This window comes from Lagenorhynchus albirostris, chromosome 4 (genome assembly GCF_949774975.1).
Source record: "Lagenorhynchus albirostris chromosome 4, mLagAlb1.1, whole genome shotgun sequence".
NCBI classification, from domain to species: Eukaryota; Metazoa; Chordata; class Mammalia; order Artiodactyla; family Delphinidae; genus Lagenorhynchus; species Lagenorhynchus albirostris.
The window spans coordinates 123,018,386-123,039,369 of record NC_083098.1 but is presented as its reverse complement, the minus strand read 5'-3'; positions in this window follow the sequence as shown (position 1 = coordinate 123,039,369).

Sequence of the window (20,984 nt, the reverse complement as noted above, 5' to 3'; positions counted from 1 at the left end):
CTTTGAAACATCATATTTTTGTACCATTGTTCACAAGTCACCCTTTCGCCTGCCCCCAACACACACCACTGTACTAAAACCAAATTGGAGAAAGAGTGACAGCATCCATTGGATTGCCCCAGAGTGATGGGAATGTCGAGTGAGGTGTAGAAGCTAACAGAACAGAAGCCAACTTAGGAAGCCTTGGTGAAGCATCAAGATTTCCCACACTGATCAGAACATTAGCAGGAGTAGCTCATAAATGAGATGCTTTTCCCCAAAGGACTGGAACAGACAGAAAACAAATGATATTGGGATACCTAATATAAAATGAATTTACTAACAGATGAAATGAAATATGCTTTAGGACAGAAAGTTCTTACAAATTTATCACCATGATGTTAGGATTCTGGTCTGCAAGAAGGTGTCTCATTTTGAGCACTTCGGACTTTAAGTTATAGAGGATATAAAATGACTTGACTTGCAAGGCCTAACTCAAAAGGAAATTGCCACGAAACCATAATGAAATTTTGGCAAACACATTACAAAGAAAAGAAAGAGAAATGAAGTAAACAAAGAGTAACTCCCTATTGTAGATACCCCATTCATACTGAAGCGCTTTGCAGTATTTAAAGATTCTCCTCTGATAAGAGACTCCCAATGGAGCTGTGACCTAATTAATGTACTTTAGGAACTCTAACCACTTTTATTTAGCCTCAAAAAGTGAAATTCACTGAAAATTCTCATAACAGGGATCAGACCATGGAATAATCATAAATTCAATTTCTACTGTGTTCCCCTCCCTCACCAGGCGTCTCACTTATGTGCTACCCTTTTTTTTTTTTTTTTTTCCGGTACGCGGGCCTCTCGTTGTGTCCTCTCCCGTTGCGGAGCACAGGCTCCGGACGCGCAGGCTCAGCGGCCATGGCTCACGGGCCCAGCCGCTCCGCGGCATGTGGGATCCTCCCGGACCGGCGCACGAACCCGTGTCCCCTGCATCGGCAGGCGGACTCTAAACCACTGTGCCACCAGGGAAGCCCCTGTGCTACCCTTTCAATACACCACAAAGATTTTTGTGATTCAATAATGCTTTGGCCAACATCTGCTATTTATTAAAAATCATGTTCCTTTAAGCTGTTGTCAGCCAAACTGGAATTGGACTGTTTAGTCTGTTTGTTCCCTCTCTTGGCCTTTCAAGCTTTGCATCTTCAAAGGATTTATTTGAAGCATTAACATGCTGATTTGTTTCTTGCTAGAACAATGTGCTACAGTGATACTGGCAAGAAGATTCTTTCTTCCAACCTGTGGTTCCCATTCCTCTCTCAATAACTTGCTAACCAGAGATCCAGATGTGTAATAAGATACCATTTAAGTATGTGAATGGAATACCTGTTATATAATTAATGCTACATGGCACTAATTTTTCTCACCATGTATATGATTCCAGTGGAGCTAAGCTGGCTTTATGCTCTTTCTTTGTCACATGATTTCTTATCTGACTAATTACTAGCAGAAGGTTTTTTCCTTAAAAAAAGAAGTTTTTGTGTTAGTCACCCACAGCCAAATTAGAGACTTTTCGCCCCAATGGCATAAACTTTGAACATAGCAGTTTCTTCTATTCATGCTTTTTCCTTTAAGAAAGAGTTAAAAGAGCTTGTTTGTGTTGGTTGGGACAACTAGAAAGTTGCTCATCATTGAAAAAATAATAATTATAAGGAAAGGGGACAGAAAGTAGTACCATGTTATATAATCCTACATATATAAGATTTAGTAGTTTAAATTGTAAAATACATTAGTATTTTTTTCTAACATCTTTATTGGAGTATAATTGCTTTACAATGGTGTGTTAGTTTCTGCTTTATAACAAAGTGAATCAGCTATATGTATACATATATCCCCATATCCCCTCCCTTTTGCTTCTCCCTCCCACTCTCCCTATCCCACCCCTCTAGGTGGTCACAGAGCACCGAGCTGACCTCCCCTGCTACCCACTAGCTATCTATTTTACATTTGGTAGTGTACATGTCAATCCTACTCTCTCACTTCATCCGGTTTACCCTTCCCCCTCCCTGTGTCCTCAAGTCCATTCACTACATCTGCATCTTTATTCCTGTCCTGCCCCTAAGTTCATTGGAACAATTTTTATTTTTTTAGACTCCATATATATGTGTTAGCATACGGTATTTGTTTATCTCCTGACTTACGTCACTCTGTATGACAGACTCTAGTTCCATCCACCTCACTACAAATAACTCAATTTCCTTAAAAAACTAAAAGTAGCACTACCATATGACCCAGCAATCCCACTACTGAGCATATACCCTGAGAAAACCATAATTCAAAAAGAGTCATGTACCACAATGTTCATTGCAGCACTATTTACAATAGCCAGGACATGGAAGCAACCTAGGTGTCCATCAACAGATGAATGGATAAAGAAGATGTAGCACATATATACAATGGAATATTACTCAGCCATTAGTATTTTAATTGTAGTTATTCAAAATTGTAATTTTTGTAGTAGAGTTAAGGAAGAGAAATAAAACTTGGAAAACTAAAAATGTATATTTAAAGCTATACTATCTTCTATTTATAACCTGTACATGCATGTGAAGGGTTTTTAAAAAATAGAAGCTACAATGGGCTTCCCTGCTGGTGCAGTGGTTGAGAGTCTCCCTGCCGATGCAGGGGACGTGGGTTCGTGCCCCGTTCCAGGAGGATCCCACATGCCGCGGAGCGGCTGGGCCCATGGGCCATGGCCACTGGGCTTGCGCGTCTGGAGCCTGTGCCCTGCAATGGGAGAGGCCACAACAGTGAGAGGCCCGCGTACCGCAAAAAAAAAAAAAAAAAAAGAAGCTACAAGATACTTGTAAATAATTCTTTGGCATTTTCTTTGCAAATTTCTATTTATTTTAGATGCATGGATTAAAACTTGCCTTTAGTATTTATTAACAAAAAGTAAGTTAATGAGAAAAAAATAATGGAAATTTTAGAAATTGTTAAATTTGCTGAATTTTTCTGAACTCTTCTATTATTTCTGTTAGTAGATATACTTACTGTCTTTCACTGTAAAAAATGAATTGACATATAAATGAAACAATGGGTTTCTTTCTTTACTAAATGTGTTTGGTTTGGTTTCTGCTTCTTCAACTGAATAAGTAGGCACTGGTGTATTCTTTATATGCTTTATATACATTTTAATTGTGTATTATAGAATATTTTCTTTTTTTTTTAATTTTACAATTTCAAAACCATGCATATAATACATTTTTTTAACTTCCAAGGAAATTCAGTTGAAAAAAGAGGTTTTGATAGCAATTGAATAAAAATATGTGGAGCTCCAAAAATTTATTAGTTCAACATATTCAATTCAATTTAATAAAGATCCGTTGAGGACTTAGTATATGTCTGGACCTGGACCTATGTCTTAATAGATAAAGAAAAAATTATATTGCACTTCATGGGACATGAAAAGAAAAATAATAAAATTCAACTATGAGCGGGTGGGCAAATGTGTATTATTGCAAGCTAACTGTATAGATGTTACATCTGACTTAAATGCAAGCCCTATAAATTGTGAAACACAGGTTGAGTGATTAAAAAACACTTTGAGAAAGTTATTCTTCCTATCTTCTCTTGCATATCACATTTCTTCTTCACAGCGTTCAAGGTCATTTACTTCATTTCCCCATCCTAACAGATTAGAAAATGATAAAAGTTAAAATGTTCACAAAGTTGTTTTTAATGACTGGAAAATACAATTTACAAAGGAAATTATGAGAAAACTATTCAAGGTGCTTCTGGGATTATTTTATTTTTATTGTTTAATATGGACACCATGAATTTCTCCAACTTTCCCCAGAGTAGCAAGGAAAGCACTTTGTGGTTGGCTCCCATCATTTATACATGGTATATCTGATGGAACCCTCTATCCCCAAGACTGTGTTTAATTCTGAATAAACAATGAGAAAAGCACAACAAATTGTTTTGTTTTTTTTCTTTCCCTTTTCCTACTAGGAAGTTGAACTCAGAAATTTGGATTTTTTTAATTTTAAAGTTAGTGTTTAACAGATGTTTTAATGTATTTTGTGTTAATATATCTTCCATTAATATTGTAGACAACACTTTTACATTGTCAAAGTGCTTTCACTCTATTATTCATTTCTTTCCAAATAATAATGTTGTTTCTTTAGCTACAGCATTGTTTATAGACTAATACTGGATTAAAAACATATCAACAACTTTTCCTTGTAATCAATTCACACCAACTGCGGTTATCACCAGAGCTAAGGATATAAATCCTCCTCTGTGTTTTAACACCATGGCTTTGTGTAAGTGAAATTACTCTGATAAAGTAGCATTCTTTACTGAGCTGTAAAATAGAAATATATCAATAGGATACAAAAATTGAGTAATTTTAAAATGTTTATTTTCATTTGTGTATACGTAAGACAAAAATGAGGACTGAACTTGAATAAATAAAAAGACATTATTAGTATGAGAAACCCCATAAAATGGAAAAATCTTCAATCAGCTTTTTTATTTATTTTATTTTGTTTCTCAGCAATTAGTGTTTGGCTTGATGTTGTTCTAATAATTATTATTTTATTAAGATAGTATTGAACTACTTAGCTGCAATTTATTTATCCATTTTGTATTTTGATGTGAGTCACTGTGGAAATTCTTGACTTGACCTTCAAATGCATCTTTGCTTTGCAAACATTCTTAAAAGGTAGTAAATAGTTCTCTGAGTCTTGAGGATTTTCAAAATACAAATTTTTCCTTTAGTATACTTTTATTTATTTATTTTTGTTGGTTTGTTTTTTTTGTTTTCTGCCATACGTGGGCCTCTCGCTGTTGTGACCCCTCCCGTTGCGGAGCACAGGGTCCGGACACGCAGGCTCGGTGGCCATGGCTCACGGGCCCAGCCGCTCCGCGGCATGTGGGATCTTCCCGGACCGGGGCACGAACCCGCGTCCCCTGCATCGGCAGGCGGACTCTCAACCACTGCGCCACCAGGGAAGCCCTCCTTTAGTATACTTTTAGCCTGTGCACCTGAAAAAATAACTGACACATGATCCATGATCTATTAGTGATAGTGTTGTTAGGTTAGGAAATAACTGGTGTAGTCTTTGCAATTTACCAGATTTTTTTCCTATCCTCTACTTAGCATATGCTTACAGCTTGCTGACCCTCAAAATTTTGTGCAGCATAACACTAGTACCACTGAGTGCATTAAAATTATTCACCCAAAGACCACATCATTAATAAATGTGTGTTTCGAGGGACAATCCCCACTCTACCTGCAGCATACTGAAAGGGTCTCTGACACCACCCCAGCAATTCTAGCAGAGCTCTTTCTCACCAAAGACACAAGCATACCAGAACAGAACTTTGGGTTTGAGAAAAGTTTGCAGCTCTCTTCTCTAGCCTATAAGGGGCCTCGAGCTGAACTGTCATTAACACATTTTATTTCATTAAATTAAATGGTGGAGACTAAAGAACATACCCAAACAATATGAGCCCAGGGAATCAGATAGCCTGGAATGAAGAAATACCCTTGAAAGTACTTTACTTTTATCTTGTATGTATTTGAATGAAGAAGTTCAAAGAACTTTACATAAAGTAAATAAGTGTAATTTATAATATGCAATGTATAATATCTTTACGAGTTAATGTGAGTTAGTAGAGAACAAAGAGCAGGTAATCCTTATCCTATATTTTGCCAAGTAGAAAGTGAGACATGGAGATAATTTTTGTCCATGCTGGGAATAGAGGAGAACTTTTCCATAATAATCCAGTAATTTACCTCAATGAAACCATTTATACCCTTAATACATGCACATATGCCTACTCATTGTTTTCCTTCTAGCGTTTATTATGATCTAAAATATTATTATTAATTTCAGGAATATGTAGGTCACTAGTATTTCTCCAAGTTTCCTCCTGCTCATCCTTGGCTTTTGTTGAGTTCGTAACTCCTGCTCGACTAGCACACATTTACCACAGAAAACCCTGTTGTGAACTTTTCTTTTTTCACCCAATAGAACCTTCTGGTACAGTGTCATAGCTGCAAAGTAGAATTTTACTCTCAAATTTCATAGGAATCAGTCCAACTGTACAATGAAAGATTATGCAAATCCGCAAGGAACATCTAATCAATCACCGTGGTGTGAGAGGAATGCAGCTGATCGCTGAATTAGCTTCTGTGGGAATGTATTCATGTGTAACATCCCACTGACTGGATGACATCACAACAGCTCCAGGTCCTTGAAAGTCTTGAGGATGATTAGCCGAAGGAATTGGCCGTTTCTGCCAATCATAATCCGGCAGAGCTGCCTTTATAGTTCTGGAGATGTGGGAGAAAGAGGGGGGAGGGAAAGACCAACTCCAGCTAAACGAGAAGCACAGCAGCAGTAGCAAGAGCAGAGCCGGAGCAGCTGGTATTCTGGTGATTAAATAGTTCTCGTAGCCTCTCTGCTGTACTCCGTCCGCTCCCTGGTGTAAGTCTCATGTTCAAGAAGGAAGCTGCATTTTAACGGTGTGCTGAACAGAGGTTTGAATCATTCCAGCTGGCTGCTTGTTTTGAAAAGGACAATGTGCGTATAAATAAAAACAGACTCTGCTGGAAGAGTCCAGATACTAGGACTGGAGCTAAAGAGTGCTCTCGGAATATTAAGGCAGATTGTATGAACTGAAAGCTCCTTCTAATTAACCTGGAGCCAAATGAATCTGCATACTGGATATCTCATTTTCTAACTCGGATAAATACAAGTTAGAAAAAGAAAAAAAAATTGAAATGCTTCTCTAGGTAAGTTATTGCTTAATTTGCTGAAACTGAGGTGTGTGCATTAAATGAATATATGTTGCTTAGCTATGTAAACAAGTTGAACACAATAAAGTTTTATTTGTGAAAGATTTATGTAGAAGCAGATTATAGTTTTAAACCAAACGCAGTTTCCCTTTTCAGCATATGTGTGCTTACCTGTCATTACTCTTTGTGGAAGTTATATTTGCACACTAAATGGAAAATACAGTCCTGCCTAAAAAAAGATACAACTTGAAATATTGTAAACTGTTGCCAGAACATTTGCATACTAAAGATCTCACTTGATAACAATTTTAGCCTTTTCATATTAAAATGCCAGTATTCCAAACTCAAGCCGAACAGTGGGATTATAAATGTTTCCCTGAGAAGTGTTACTGATAACATGGCATTCAGGTTACTCAAGATGGGAACTCCTCTCTTTGGGACCTGAGATTTATAGCCACGTTCTGTCCTAATGGTCTGCTTTAGAGAAGCAGCTGTCACAGACATTTTAAATTGCTTTTAAAGAAATAGATGCTTTCCTACTAGGACCTATTAGGAAAGAAAAACAAATTCTTAAAACAATATATGCCATATGCCATAAGCGCAGATTCCCAGGAGGATAAAAACAGCTTTATGTTACACCTGTAAATACCTCCAAATTCCTAATGCACAGAATAAGTTGAAATATAAGAAATGTTATTTAGGGAAGAGATATGGGAACATATGTGTATGAATAACTGATTCACTTTGTTATAAAGCAGAAACTAACACACCATTGTAAATGGTGTGTTATACTCCAATAAACATGTTTAAAAAATGTTATTTAAATATGGTTTTCATTCATCTCTTCCAGCATCTCTGATTAGAGAAAGTTAAATAAAAAGGGAAACTTAAACCTGTATTTTCCTTGTAATTTTTCCTCATTAATAAGATACTGTATTTTTCAGAGTTACTATCAAGAGTATTTCAAGTGATAATATATTTTGTTTGCTATGATAGGTTATACTGTGAGTTCTAATATAGCTCTGAGAAAGTTTCGATAGTTTATACTTTATTCTGTCTTTTCAAGCTCACTATTTCTTGATTTCATGGTGTTGTCTATCAGAATATTTTTCATCAACTCAATATCATAAATGTTGTAAAGTAAATTGCATGCAAAGATATTGATGTGTTGTCTTAATTATCAGTATTTTAGTTATTCACTTTCTTACCAACTTCACGATTCAAATCCTGTGAGTTTCTTCATACAAATGGAAATAGATGAAGACAAAAGTTGTTGTAATTGGCTGAATATCTCCCAAACTAGGAGGCAATTTTTCCCCACAAAGATATTAAAAGTCTTTTTTATATCAAAATAATAATTTTAATTTATTCTATTAAAATATTTCAGCTAGCTATATCCAGATGCCAGGTAGGTGCTATGTTGGTCATGGCTTTTTCATGAAGCAAATGTATGTAGAGAATGTAAAGTCCACTGACTAAAAAGTCTAAGTCTTCAACTGGAATTCATAAAAAATGAGTGATTAATAAGCAAAATGTATTCAACACATACATTTACCTCCATACAAAAATGAGAATTTAACATAATTTAACACCTGCTGTGATTGTTAATATTGTTATAATAAGAATCCTGTGAATATATATCTTATGATGATCAATATGACACAGCACCTACATTTGATAGAAGTCTCATGATAAGCTGATGGAGATTTTTGGAAATTGAACATTAAGCAGAATCATCATTTTTTTACTCCATCTTAATGGCAGTTGGTCAGCACTAAGATTGATGCTTAGAAAATCCTTTGAAAAAATTATAATATGTATGACTTATTAACTATAACATGAAATTCACCCTGAGAGGGAAAATATAAATGCAATTTAGAAACTCAGGCATCATTCTTAAATAAAAAGGTAAAACTTCACAAGGATTCTAATATTTGTTTTCCTTTCTATAAACTTGCCAATGTATGTAAATTGCATTTTTTTTCCTCCAGCTGAAGTTATTATCTAAGAGACATCTCATTTAAATGATTTTCCTTAAATACCAAAAGAAAGTAAATGTAGACTATTTTATATATAAATACATAAAATCATAATTTGGAATTAAATAAATGCAGTTTCTTAATTCAAATCTAAGTGCTAACCTTACTTCTTAAAGATGTTAAATAAATGCTCAGTAAGTATTTGTACCCTATAGGTCTGATGTTTATATGATCCTCAGCACGTTCTGTTTGAGTGGGAAAGGTGCCATTGAGAATAAAATCCAAAAATCAAACTTTCTGTGTTTCATATAGTAGCAACGACTCAGGGAGAAGAACAGAGAAACGTTTAGCATGCTTTGTCCAAACTAGAAGTTTCTAGCTGGTGCTGCTGTCTCCCCAGATTTGGAAAGCAGCTGGGAAAAGTTATAAAATAAAGCTAGAATATCAGCCCTGGCTGGAAGCAATGGCAGAGAAGCTGCGCACCCAGAAGGCTAATTCTTTCTGGGCTGAAATTCATTGATAATGCATTATGCTTAAAGTCTAACCTAAAGTGTCACTTTTTTCTCTAGTACAAACTGTGGGATAGTTAAAGAGCAAATATATTTTCTGAGGAGAGTAAAATTTTAAAATAGCGAACTTGTCTTCTTTATTAAAGGTTGCCCTAATGAAAAATGTGAATAGCCTAGCTGAAAGTCCTATAAAATATAGTTGATGTTCAGGAGCAGAAAGAGAAATAAAGATGAGATGCACTGCCTAACCTTTATCTTGGAGATGGCAGAGTGGTCAGAAATACCACATATATTGGGGCTTCCCTGGTGGCGCAGTGGTTGAGAGTCCGCCTGCCTCTGCAGGGGACACGGGTTCGTGCCCCGGTCCGGGAAGATCCCACATGCCACGGAGCGGCTGGGCCCGTGTGCCATGGCCGCTGAGCCTGCGCGTCCGGAGCCTATGCTCTGCAACAGGAGAGGTCACAACAGTGAGAAGCCCGCATACCGCAAAAAAAAAAAAAAAAAGAAAAGAAAAGAAATACCACATATAAATACATGCCCAAAAGAAGTGTGAAGGTTTTCTGAAAGTAACTGGCCTAGTAAAATTTACTGTAGAAGTAGACTTACTAAAACTGTGGTGGTGTATATCTTGTGAAGCTAGACAACAAAAGGGAAAGTTAACTCTCATCCATATTTATTCCAAATCACTAGGAAAAAGGGAAACCATGTTGTCTGTTGATTTATTTTAAGTTTATGAAGTGAGAGAAATGGGTCAGGTGGTAGACATAATGCTGCTGTCTTCAGCCATCAGGGAATAACATTTAGTCAACCTCTTCTTTAACACTTCAGGAAACTTTCAGCTATACTGTTAGAGTGTCAAATGCCCTCTTTTTTTAGTTATTTTCAGCAAGCTTCAGAAGTTAGAGATGTCAACTGCAATGTAGAACTTTTATAAACACAGTCTTATTTCCAAGTGTTCTTTATCTCAGTTTTCTTAAGAATGCTATCACATTCTAGAGTTGACAAATCTAAAATATCTTTTAGAATAATATTGAACTGATAACAGATTTTCCCCAAATCCAAAACAGTCTTAATAGAATCCAAACATATCAATGGCTTTCAGCATTTCAAGACAAATACATTTTTTTTAAATGTGAAGATAACTTATTCTCCGTTCCTACTGGTGAAAATGTTTGTGGATATAAATTGATATATTTATTTCTTTTGTCTTCTTATAATTTTTCTCTATTCATAAAGATCCTTATAATTCAGGCCATGACATAGATTATAACAAAATAGCCTGTATATGACAAACTAAATATTGGCTTTCAAGTGACTCATTGAGGAAATTCTCATATATAGGCTACCTTAAAAATATTTCTTCAAGAGATATACTTGATACTTTATGAATTCTAAATGATAATCATGATTAATTAATTGGAATTAAGGAAACATGAAAAAATTGAAGGGTTAAAAAAGACTGAATGCTTGAGAACTTAATTTGGTGATGTACTCAGGGTATCTGAGAAAACAAAGCTGATGACACTAGTTCTAGAAAGAAACTTCTTTGCCAAACTCAATTTTTACACTTCTTAGAAATTAGTGTTTTAAATATTTGAAGGGTTTGATAAGAAGGAACTTTTACCAAGCTAACACACACATGCACACACATAACACAAAGCATTCTTTTTCCCCAGATTAAAAGATTTCCCCCATTTTGGACCCTCCACCATCAGATGAACTTGAGTTTGCTTTATTTCAAATATTTAACCTCCTCATTAAAAGTCTTTAATGGAATCTGTCTTCCACCCTAACCTTATGGAAGTTGAAAGCTGGGCAATTTCAGTATGTTCAAGCAAAAGGTAAATGTGGAAATGCTTCCTTAATCTCTTTACACTCACTTTTTTCTTCCTTTCTTTCTGTTCCTCCTTTTCCTTCTTTCTTTTTTTCTTCCTCTCTCTTCCCTTGCCTTTTCCTCCTTTCTTCTTTCTCCTCATTCTTTCCTCCCTCCCACCTTTCTTCTTTTTCCTCTCTTTCCTTACCTCTTTCCCTTCCTTCCTTACTCCCTTCCTCTTTCCATCCCTTCTTTCCTTCTTTCCTTTCTTCCCTTCCTCAATCCCTCCTTTCTTTTCTCTCTTTATATTTGCCACCTCAGCTTAAATGCTCTCTTGCAAAGTTGGGGAGCACACCACTCATATTTAGTATGACAGCTATTGTTTATCTAATGGCAAGGTCTGAACATGGAAGTGGGTAGAAGAAAATGCACAGAAAAGGGGGTTAAAGAACACTAAACCATAAAGGGAAAGTACGATAGGACGTGAAATTCATGTCAGAGAAGTAGAGATGTCAACTTTAAAATATTGACTGTCCTCCTACCTATGAATTTCTATTTAATTGACTAAATTCTTTAAGAAGAACCCTTTGCTCCCTTTCCATACAGTTCCCTTTCATTGTCAGTGAAATTTTTTTCATGCAGCAAATGCAGCTTGGTGGCAAAAATAAAATAATAATAAATGTAGATAATCCTTACACTGGTGTTTTAAACCCCCATAAATCATTTTTATATTTAATAGTTTAAACATAGTAACATTCATATGCAGCCTAAATAAAGGCCGACTGCCATACGAATGGAAAGAAAAGAGAGTCAAGCCAAAGCACATTAAGATGCTTTGGCTTGACTCCATTCCTGAATCACAAATTCAATTGTAGCCTGCTGATCCACAGAATTTGTCATATTTTATCAGACATCTCAAAAGAGTTCTTCTTGATGTACTGAATAGTCTTTCACACCTACATAAAAATAATTTAAACCTCAGAAATAAATATAGCGACACTAAAGATTAATACAAGAAAGGAAAGAGATGCAGAGATACATATGCTCCTGTAAATGCATATAAAAGTCCTAATTCTATTCATTACTCTAAAGTGCACATGGATAATTAGAATCAGAATTAAATTTCATTTGCTTCCCAGCCAATCTTTCACTAATAGTTATGTCAATCCACTTGAGATTTCACATACTGTAACATGTAAAATCAAACACAGGCAGTCATTTAAAAATTACACTTATTAATTCAAGTGTGATGGCTCCTGATATCTGTTTGTAAAGCTACTTTCCTTGGAATAGGGTGCTTTTTGAATAACCACAAAAAAATGATCAAAATTGGTCAAACGAAGTTGAATTCAATTTAGTACTTAGGTTATTCTCCTTCTCCATCTACACATATATTCACATTAAACAGAAAAAATACCTTTTCATTTTTGTTCAATAATGTTCATAGTGATAATAAATATTCTCTCTTATTTTTAATATGTGCCAGACACCATTCAAGATACTAGGGTGAACAAAACAGCTCTCAGGAGGCTTGTATTCTGGTGGGAGAAAACAGGCAGTAGACAAATGAAGACTATGATAGGGCTATTAAGTACTGTACTATGAAGATGAATAAATCAAGGTAGGTTAAACGGTATAAGTGAAAGCCATAGAGCCGGTTAGGAAATACCTTTCTGATGAACTGACGATATTCAGAAAATCTACTGAAAAGTGATAAGCCAAACTGAGAACGTTACTTCATCTTGTAGAAAAGTGTGATGAGTAGCATCTTGTTGTAACATGCAGGCCGACAGGCTGAATTTTGACCCTACCTGTTGATTATTTTCCTTGTTTCTGTGAAATTGTCCGGTAGCATTTAGGATATGGCACACAGTTTAGTGTTACTTTCTCTGGAAAATAGACCAATCGGTTTTAGAAAATATAATTCTCAACTTTACTTCTCCTCTTTACAGTACCAAAGAATTGAAAAAGTAGTGTATGAGTAAATTATCTCAAATTATTGTATTTTTTCCTATAGCCTGTAAGTTAATGCTATTATTAAAATGTAAGCAGCAGAAGAACTGGTCCCCTAACTCATTGTCACAGATTGTTGGGTGTAAGAACCAATATTCTAAATCATCACTCAGTTGGCCAGAACAATGGACTTAACTTAATGAAATTACAGAGGGATAAATGTAATTATTGAATTTTTTAAAACATTTCACCAATTACAAAAGTACTTCAAACTCAACAAGAACCCATAATATAATAAGGCTAATACAATGCTAATGCAAACGTAAAATGAAGTAACAGAATCACAGCATCAACAGCAAGGAAACAGTGATCCTAGTTAGCACAGGTCTGACATCATTTGGCCTATTCACCAATCTCAGGTTCCTGATGCCTCATAATCAGGAGCAGTCTTCTGTGACCTTCCTTTTTCCCCAGGGTGGACCATTGTCCCTACTTTACTCTCACAGTTGTATCGCAATATCTATACCTTATGGTGTAACTACTGTGTGTTTATCAGTGCCCCTAATGTAACCAAAAAATTGAATGGCAGGAATGCTAGAGAGTGCTTGACCTAAAGTCAGGGGGCAAGGGTTTGATAAATGTAAAATGGAAGGTGACATCTGGGAAGCGTGTCATTTGAACAACAGTTGAAGAAACAATGATATTTAAGAAGAAAAAGACTACGGAGAAAGAGTACAGTTACCTTTATATGTTGCAGGATTTTTTCCTTAATGAAAAGCAAATTTCCTTTATATTGTGTGATACCAGCGGACTGAAATATGAAAGAAATTGGGAGGTTGTTTCTGTGCAATATCAGGAGACACTGTACATTCTGAAAATCAGTGAGATTCCAGTCAATCAAAGCAATCAGCACAGGTTGTAGTGCAGCTTATCCAGAAGACTCCCATGGAAGGAATGTCTGCTGTGAGTAGGAGATAAATGGTGGCTACAGAGGTGTCTCGTGTTTTTCATTGTGCAACTATAAGGAGTGTGGATAAAGGCTTTAGCATGAATGTCCTGCCCACCTAAAACCCAGCTCTAGCATTGGGTTAGAAGACTAGTCAACAACATTCAAGTAAATAATGATGGTGTAAAACTACATAGCAGGAATATATGTATTGATTAGGATGTACCCTACCGCATAAGAGCAAATTTTTATTAAAAGGCCATTTATATAAAGTGTATAATCTCTTAAAGAAAATTAAATGATACATTTCTTAAACAAAGAATTGATTTTTTAAAATTGAAACGTATTGGTTTTACTCCTCTTTTGAGCCAGTCCAAGAAAGAAAATATCTAAAGATTAGATGAATGAGTAATAAAGATACTTCTGGTTTCTATGAACTTCTACATGATGAGGAATATAGAGATTGTTTGGCTTAACTGTGAAGTGTAAGCCTTGCTAGAGAAGTGTTGAAGTCATGTAAACAAATATGAATTGATTTAAGATGAGATGGCATCATGGCATAGCAAGAGGCAGGAGGTAATGTTAAATTCCTCCAAAGCTGGAATTAGAATCTTGTAATATAACCTCGAGAAAGCTAATTAACCCTCTGTGCCTCAGATTCATGATCTGCAAATGGCAGTAATAATTACTTCACAGAACTGATGGGAAAGCTAAATGTGATAATATACATAAAGTTCCTAGTACGATGTTGGAAACATGAGAGGTGTTAAATTAATAGAATTACATATTAGTTACATGCATCAGTACTCTGACTTTGGCCTACAGTGTAACATTTTGTACTAATTTAAAGAAACTCCTGAGTGATGAGTACTGACTGTTTCCAGTCCTCTTCAGTTGGAGGTAATGATCTAAATCGCATTTTGCACTGTCTCTACTGTATTTTTATCACATATTTGAATATTAATAATATTAAATCTAACTTAAAGGATCAAACTTCACTAACCAACATTTTAATCTGACTCATCACAGTTTTGAAAATTAACTCACATTCAAATATCTTAAGGAAAACAGACCATAAACTGGAAGAAGAAACTGTCAGAAAAAGTTTCCAAATAGTTTATCTTAATTTTCTGGCATGCTGGAGTAAGGAAGAACGTGGGATTGGAAGAAGACAAGAAGGCAAAGTTTCAGAAACTGAAACTGGTTAGAACTAAAACAGATACAAATGTTACTTCGTTTGCAGTTTTCTCAAGTAAAACACTAAAAAATATTTCAGGTGGTGTCTATATTGACATATTTTCTAGAATTATTACAAAAGATACTTATGAATGGTTTAAAAGGATGCTAGGCACTGAACCAAAATAATTCATTTAGGAAGCCTATTTGGTAAAAAATACTGGGAGATTATGAAATGTAAAATATTTTATTTATCTTCAAAGTATATTTGGGTAAAAAAAGAAAAGGGAAAATGAAATTTGTTTTACATGTGGTAACCATGTAAACATGTGAAAATTATGCTGCTACATAATTTTCCCCAGTTGTTTCCTTGATATTTATTGAGCAGTTTTTTAACCGACTGCAGAGCAGGTTTGGAGGTGGGCGGAATGTTCATTACCCACACCCCTTGTAGTCCCGCAATGAGAAACACGAGAGAGCTTGGTAACTGCTGTCTCGCTTCTACTCATGGCAGGAATTCTTTCCACAGAAGCTTTTGGACAATAGATTGAACTACTCTAAATTACTAATGTTGACCCAGACTGAGAATAAAAAGATACAAATTATATTTTAAGTTTTTCCACAAATGTGTTGGTATCTTAAATTGACTTTATGGTTTTCACATTTAAAACAAGACCACTTTCACTCCTCCTATTCTTTTCTCCCAAAGATATTTTGAAGATCAACAAAATATTTTACATTTCATAATCTCCCAGTATTTTTTTTATACCAAATAGGCTTCCTAAGTGAATTATTTTGGTAGTGTGCCTAGCATCCTTTTAAAGCGTTCATAAGTAACGTTTGTAATAATTCTAGATTCCACTCATCAAGTATTAAAATAGGAGCATCTCAAGAAATGTTGCCTCTGACAAGTAGCAGAATGCTTGAAATCATTCCAAGTCTCTTCTCATGAGTTTTTATCATGCTTTTTCCAAACTTTGAGAATTGTGTATCCTGGATCAGTTTTGAGTGGGAAGATGAAATTCTATATGGGATATATTTATATGTGACCAGTCATGTTATTTCTGTTGATGGCCAAGCTGGTGTTTTATCCTGCAGTATCTAAAAGTTAAAATTACATAAGCTATAAAGCAATTAGATAAAAATATAAAATAAAATAGGCACAGATCACCTGTGAAACTGAATGGAGCATGTCTTTCTTTGGTAAAGGATTATCCAACTGTTTTGTGCTGTGTAAAATTAAGAATGCTCTGAAGTAAGAGAAATAAGTAAAAGGTGGAAATAGTAACGATAAGATACATACCATCCACAATTAGGAAAGAAATCATCAACAAAACTCAATATTTTCATTTCAATAAAGTTCTTTGTAAGTCTTGCTCATGGCAATGAAATTCTACTTCTTGATATTTAGGGTATAGATGCAGAACAGCAATAATGGAGAAGGAGATAGAGAATCAATCAGAAAATGTGGGTTCATGTGAGCTGTGTGGCATTGGACGGTTCTCTTCAAGCTTCTGTGCGTTAAGTTCTCCATTCAATCATTCCCTGCGTTCTTTGAATAATTTGCATATTGGAATTTATAGTTGTTTGTACACAGGATAAAAGTGTCCACTTGAAAAGAGTTTATTTTCCATTACAAGCAGCTCGAAGTCAGTAGTCTATCATGTTACACGATAGTATCCTGATAGTGAGATAATATAATGAAAAACAAAACCTACTAGAACTTCCTATAAACTAGAACAAAACAAAACAATCTAAATTTTCTCCAGGCATTTATGTATTGAATCTCTAGGTAAGAAAGTCAGTGATAGAGAAGTGATTGTTGAAATGAATTTTAAGAGATAGTAATCTTTTGTTACTTCTGCTGTAGGTAAATTCTACTAATAATGATAAAGAAATACCTTAATTCAAAAGGAGAATAATTAAAATATTAAAAGTATAGCTTCTAGGAGACTCTGGATATTAATGTAACTTGTGAACATAAGTGTAACACTATTAGTAATACATTAAAGTCACAAATAACAAGCCAATAATTACAAAAGTTTAAACAACTTATAGTTTAATGAATTCCTTAGTGATTTCTTGAAATTAAACTTCGATGTTAAATACTAGGCAAAATTCGTTTCCTCTCTCCTCTATTCATTCATAGGTCAAGAAGTACACTCCTATGTTATAACTTCATTCATTCATCTCTATATCTTATAGTTCCCTTGCCAGTAAGAATATGAAAGCTAAGTGAGCATTTTATGTTTCATGGATAACTGCTTCCATGATTGCTGAGACAATTAACAAGGATGCAGATCAATGTTAAATATAATAATAGTATTTAAAAAATGATTACTGACCTAACCCAGAACAATTATCAGTTGATGACAGTCACTTTATTGCTGCTGGCTATAAGTTGATTTAACTAAAATGTATGGAGAAAAGCACAGAAAATTAATATATTGGAATTCTAAAGGCAAAATTTGTCCTGTCATTACCCTGCCTGGTCCTGAATCTTGGTTTTCTTCTCTGTTTCAAATCTCTTTCCTTTCCCCTCAAAATCCAAATCATCTCATTCTTCAATGATTAGAACAGTTGACTTCCCTCTCTAAATCCTCTCGTAATAACTTCATGTTCATAGGACTCTCTCCTTTTGCTTACATCTCATAGCATACCCTTAGAGTTCTCACTTGGCAACAAATTTTGTATTTCTATTCATTCTTTCACTTTCTTTTTCTTTTAACTTGCAGGTATTCTCAAATTGTTTACCACCTACTTCCTTCTCCACTTGATTTAATCTTCTCCTTGACTTCACTACACCACCAGACATTTTGCTAAGGTCACCAAAGTCAAGGTCAAGTTTCAGTTGTATTTCTTGACTCATATATAGCATTCAATTCTTTTTTTTTTTTAGAGCCCTTTTATTTTTTTTCACACACACACACTGTATTTTATTTTTACAAGAGATAAATAAACTGACACCAAGCATTGTAAATGGATGACCACAACAAAAGCAAAAATGATTGCAATTACCAAACACGAAACATACTCATACTATGCCATAATATTGACATTCAGTCCAGTAATCCTCCACTGTAACAGCTCCTTTACTTTGCAGTGAAAATTGATTTGTGTATTTTTTGCTTCTGAGCCCTTGTGGGATTTTTTTTTTCATTCAAACATAAAGTCACAAAGATTATAATCATCCTCATCAGTTCACTCAGTACCATGTAATTATTTTTTTTTCATCTTGACCTTTTGTTAGCACTTTTATGAATTCATCAGTTTTCCATTAGAGTTCTGAAAATGCTTATTCATTCAGGTCAGCAGTATAGTCAGTTACCAGAATCCCGTACTTGTCAGAGTCTTTTCCATGAATTCCTTGAAGATGAAACCCTTTTATAGGAACATATTTGCAAAAGCATCAGAGTAAACCCAGAACTGTCTGTAAATGACAAGAGACTTAAAAATGACCACGGTTAAAGATTTGATGAAAGTTCATAATAATGCAATTGACAAGGAAATTTAGTTATTTCTGAGATACACATTTTAAAGTAATAACTAGAATTATGACTTATAACATTATACCAGGACATATAAGATTTTTAGAAATTTCATGTAATGTCTGAAACATTTATATTAACATATTTCCATACAAATAACCCAAAGAAAGTTTAGTATTGTTTGTTTGTTTGTTTATACTGCAGGTTCTTAATAGTCATCAATTTTATACACATCAGTGTATACATGTCAATCCCAATCGCCCAATTCAGCACACCACCATCCCCACCCCACTGTGCTTTCCCCCCTTGGTGTCCATACATTTGTTCTCTACATCTGTGTCTCAACTTCTGCCCTGCAAACCAGTTCATCTGTACCATTTTTCTAGGTCCCACATACATGTATTAATATACGATATTTGTTTTTCTCTTTCTGACTTACTTCACTCTGTGTGACAGTCTCTAGATCCATCCACGTCTCAGCAAATGATTCAGTTTCGTTCCTTTTTATGGCTGAGTAATATTCCATTGTATATATGTACCACATCTCCTTTATCCATTCTTCTGTCGATGGGCATTTAGGTTGCTTCCATTACCTGGCTATTGTAAATAGTGCTGCAATGAACGTTGGGGTGCATGTGTCTGTTTGAGTTATGGTTTTCTCTGGGTATAGGCCCAGTAGTGGGATTGCTGGATCACATGGTAATTCTATTTTTAGTTTTTTAAGGAACCTCCATACTGTTATTCACAGTGGCTGTATCAATTTACATTCCCACCAACAGTGCAAGAGGGTTCCCTTTTCTCCACACCCTCTCCAGCATTTGTTGTTTGTAGATTTTCTGATGATGACCATTCTAACTGGAGTGAGGTGATACCTCATTGTAGTTTTGATTTGCATTTCTCTAATAATTAGTGATGTTGAGCAGCTTTTCATGTGCTTCTTGGCCATCTGTATGTCTTCTTTGGAGAAATGTCTGTTTAGGTCTTCTGCCCATTTTTGGATTGGGTTGTTTGTTTCTTTAATATTGAGCTGCATGAGCTGTTTATATATTTTGGAGATTAATCTTTTGTCCGTTGATTCGTTTGCAAATATTTTCTCCCATTCTGAGGGTTGTTTTTTTGTCTTGTTTATGGTTTCCTTTACTGTGCAAAAGCTTTGAAGTCTCATTAGGTCCCATTTGTTTATTTTTGCTTTTATTTCCATTATGCTAGGAGGTGGATCAAAAAACATCTTGCTGTGATTTATGTCAAAGAGTGTTCTTCCTATGTTTTCCTCTAAGAGTTTTATACTGTCCGGTCTTACATTTAGGTCTCGAATCCATTTTTTATTTTTGTGTGTGGTGTTAGGGAGTGTTCTAATTTCATTCTTTTACATGTAGCTGTCCAGTTTTCCCAGCACCACTTATTGAAGAGACTGTCTTTTCTGCATTGTGTATCTTTGCCTCCTTTGTCATAGATTAGTTGACCATATGTGCGTGGGTTTATCTCTGGGCTTACTATCTTGTTCCATTGATCTATGTTTCTGTTTTTGTGCCAGTACCATATTGTCTTGATTACTGTAGCTTTGTAGTATAGTCTGAAGTCAGGGAGTCTGATTGCTCCAGCTCCATTGTTTGCCCTCAAGACTGCTTTAGCTATTCGGGGTCTTTTGTGTCTCCATAAAAATTTTAAGATTATTTGTTCTAGTTCCATAAAAAATGCCATTGGTAATTTGATAGGGATTGCACTGAATCTGTAGATTGCTTTGGGTAGTAGAGTCATTTTCACAATATTTATTCTTCTAATCCAAGAACATGGTATATCTCTCCATCTGTTGGTATCATCTTTAATTTCTTTCATCAGTATTTTATAGTTTTCTGCATACAGGTCTTTTGTCTCCCTAGGTAGGTTTATTCCTAGGTATTTTATTCTTTTTGTTGCAATGGTAAATGGGAGTGTTTCCATAATTTCTCTTTCAGATTTTTCATCATTAGTGTATAGGAATGCAAGAGATTTCTGTGCATTAATTTTGTATCCTGCAACTTTACCAAATTCGTTGATTAGCTCTAGTAGTTTTTTGGTGGCATTTTTAGGATTCTCTATGTATAGTATCATGTCATCTGCAAACAGTGAAGTATTCAGTTCTTGATCAGACTCATTTGCATCCCTTTGCTTGTAGCTTCCGTGGCTCTCTTCCTCTAACCATAATTCAAGCAAAGTCAAAGGTCTTGATGGTATGCCTCTATCATTTTACTATACATACTGTTCCTTAGCTCTGCCACTCAATATAATGGCCTTTCCTCCCCTTTAAGTTACCATTCCAGCACAGACCTTAAATTCCATTATTATAT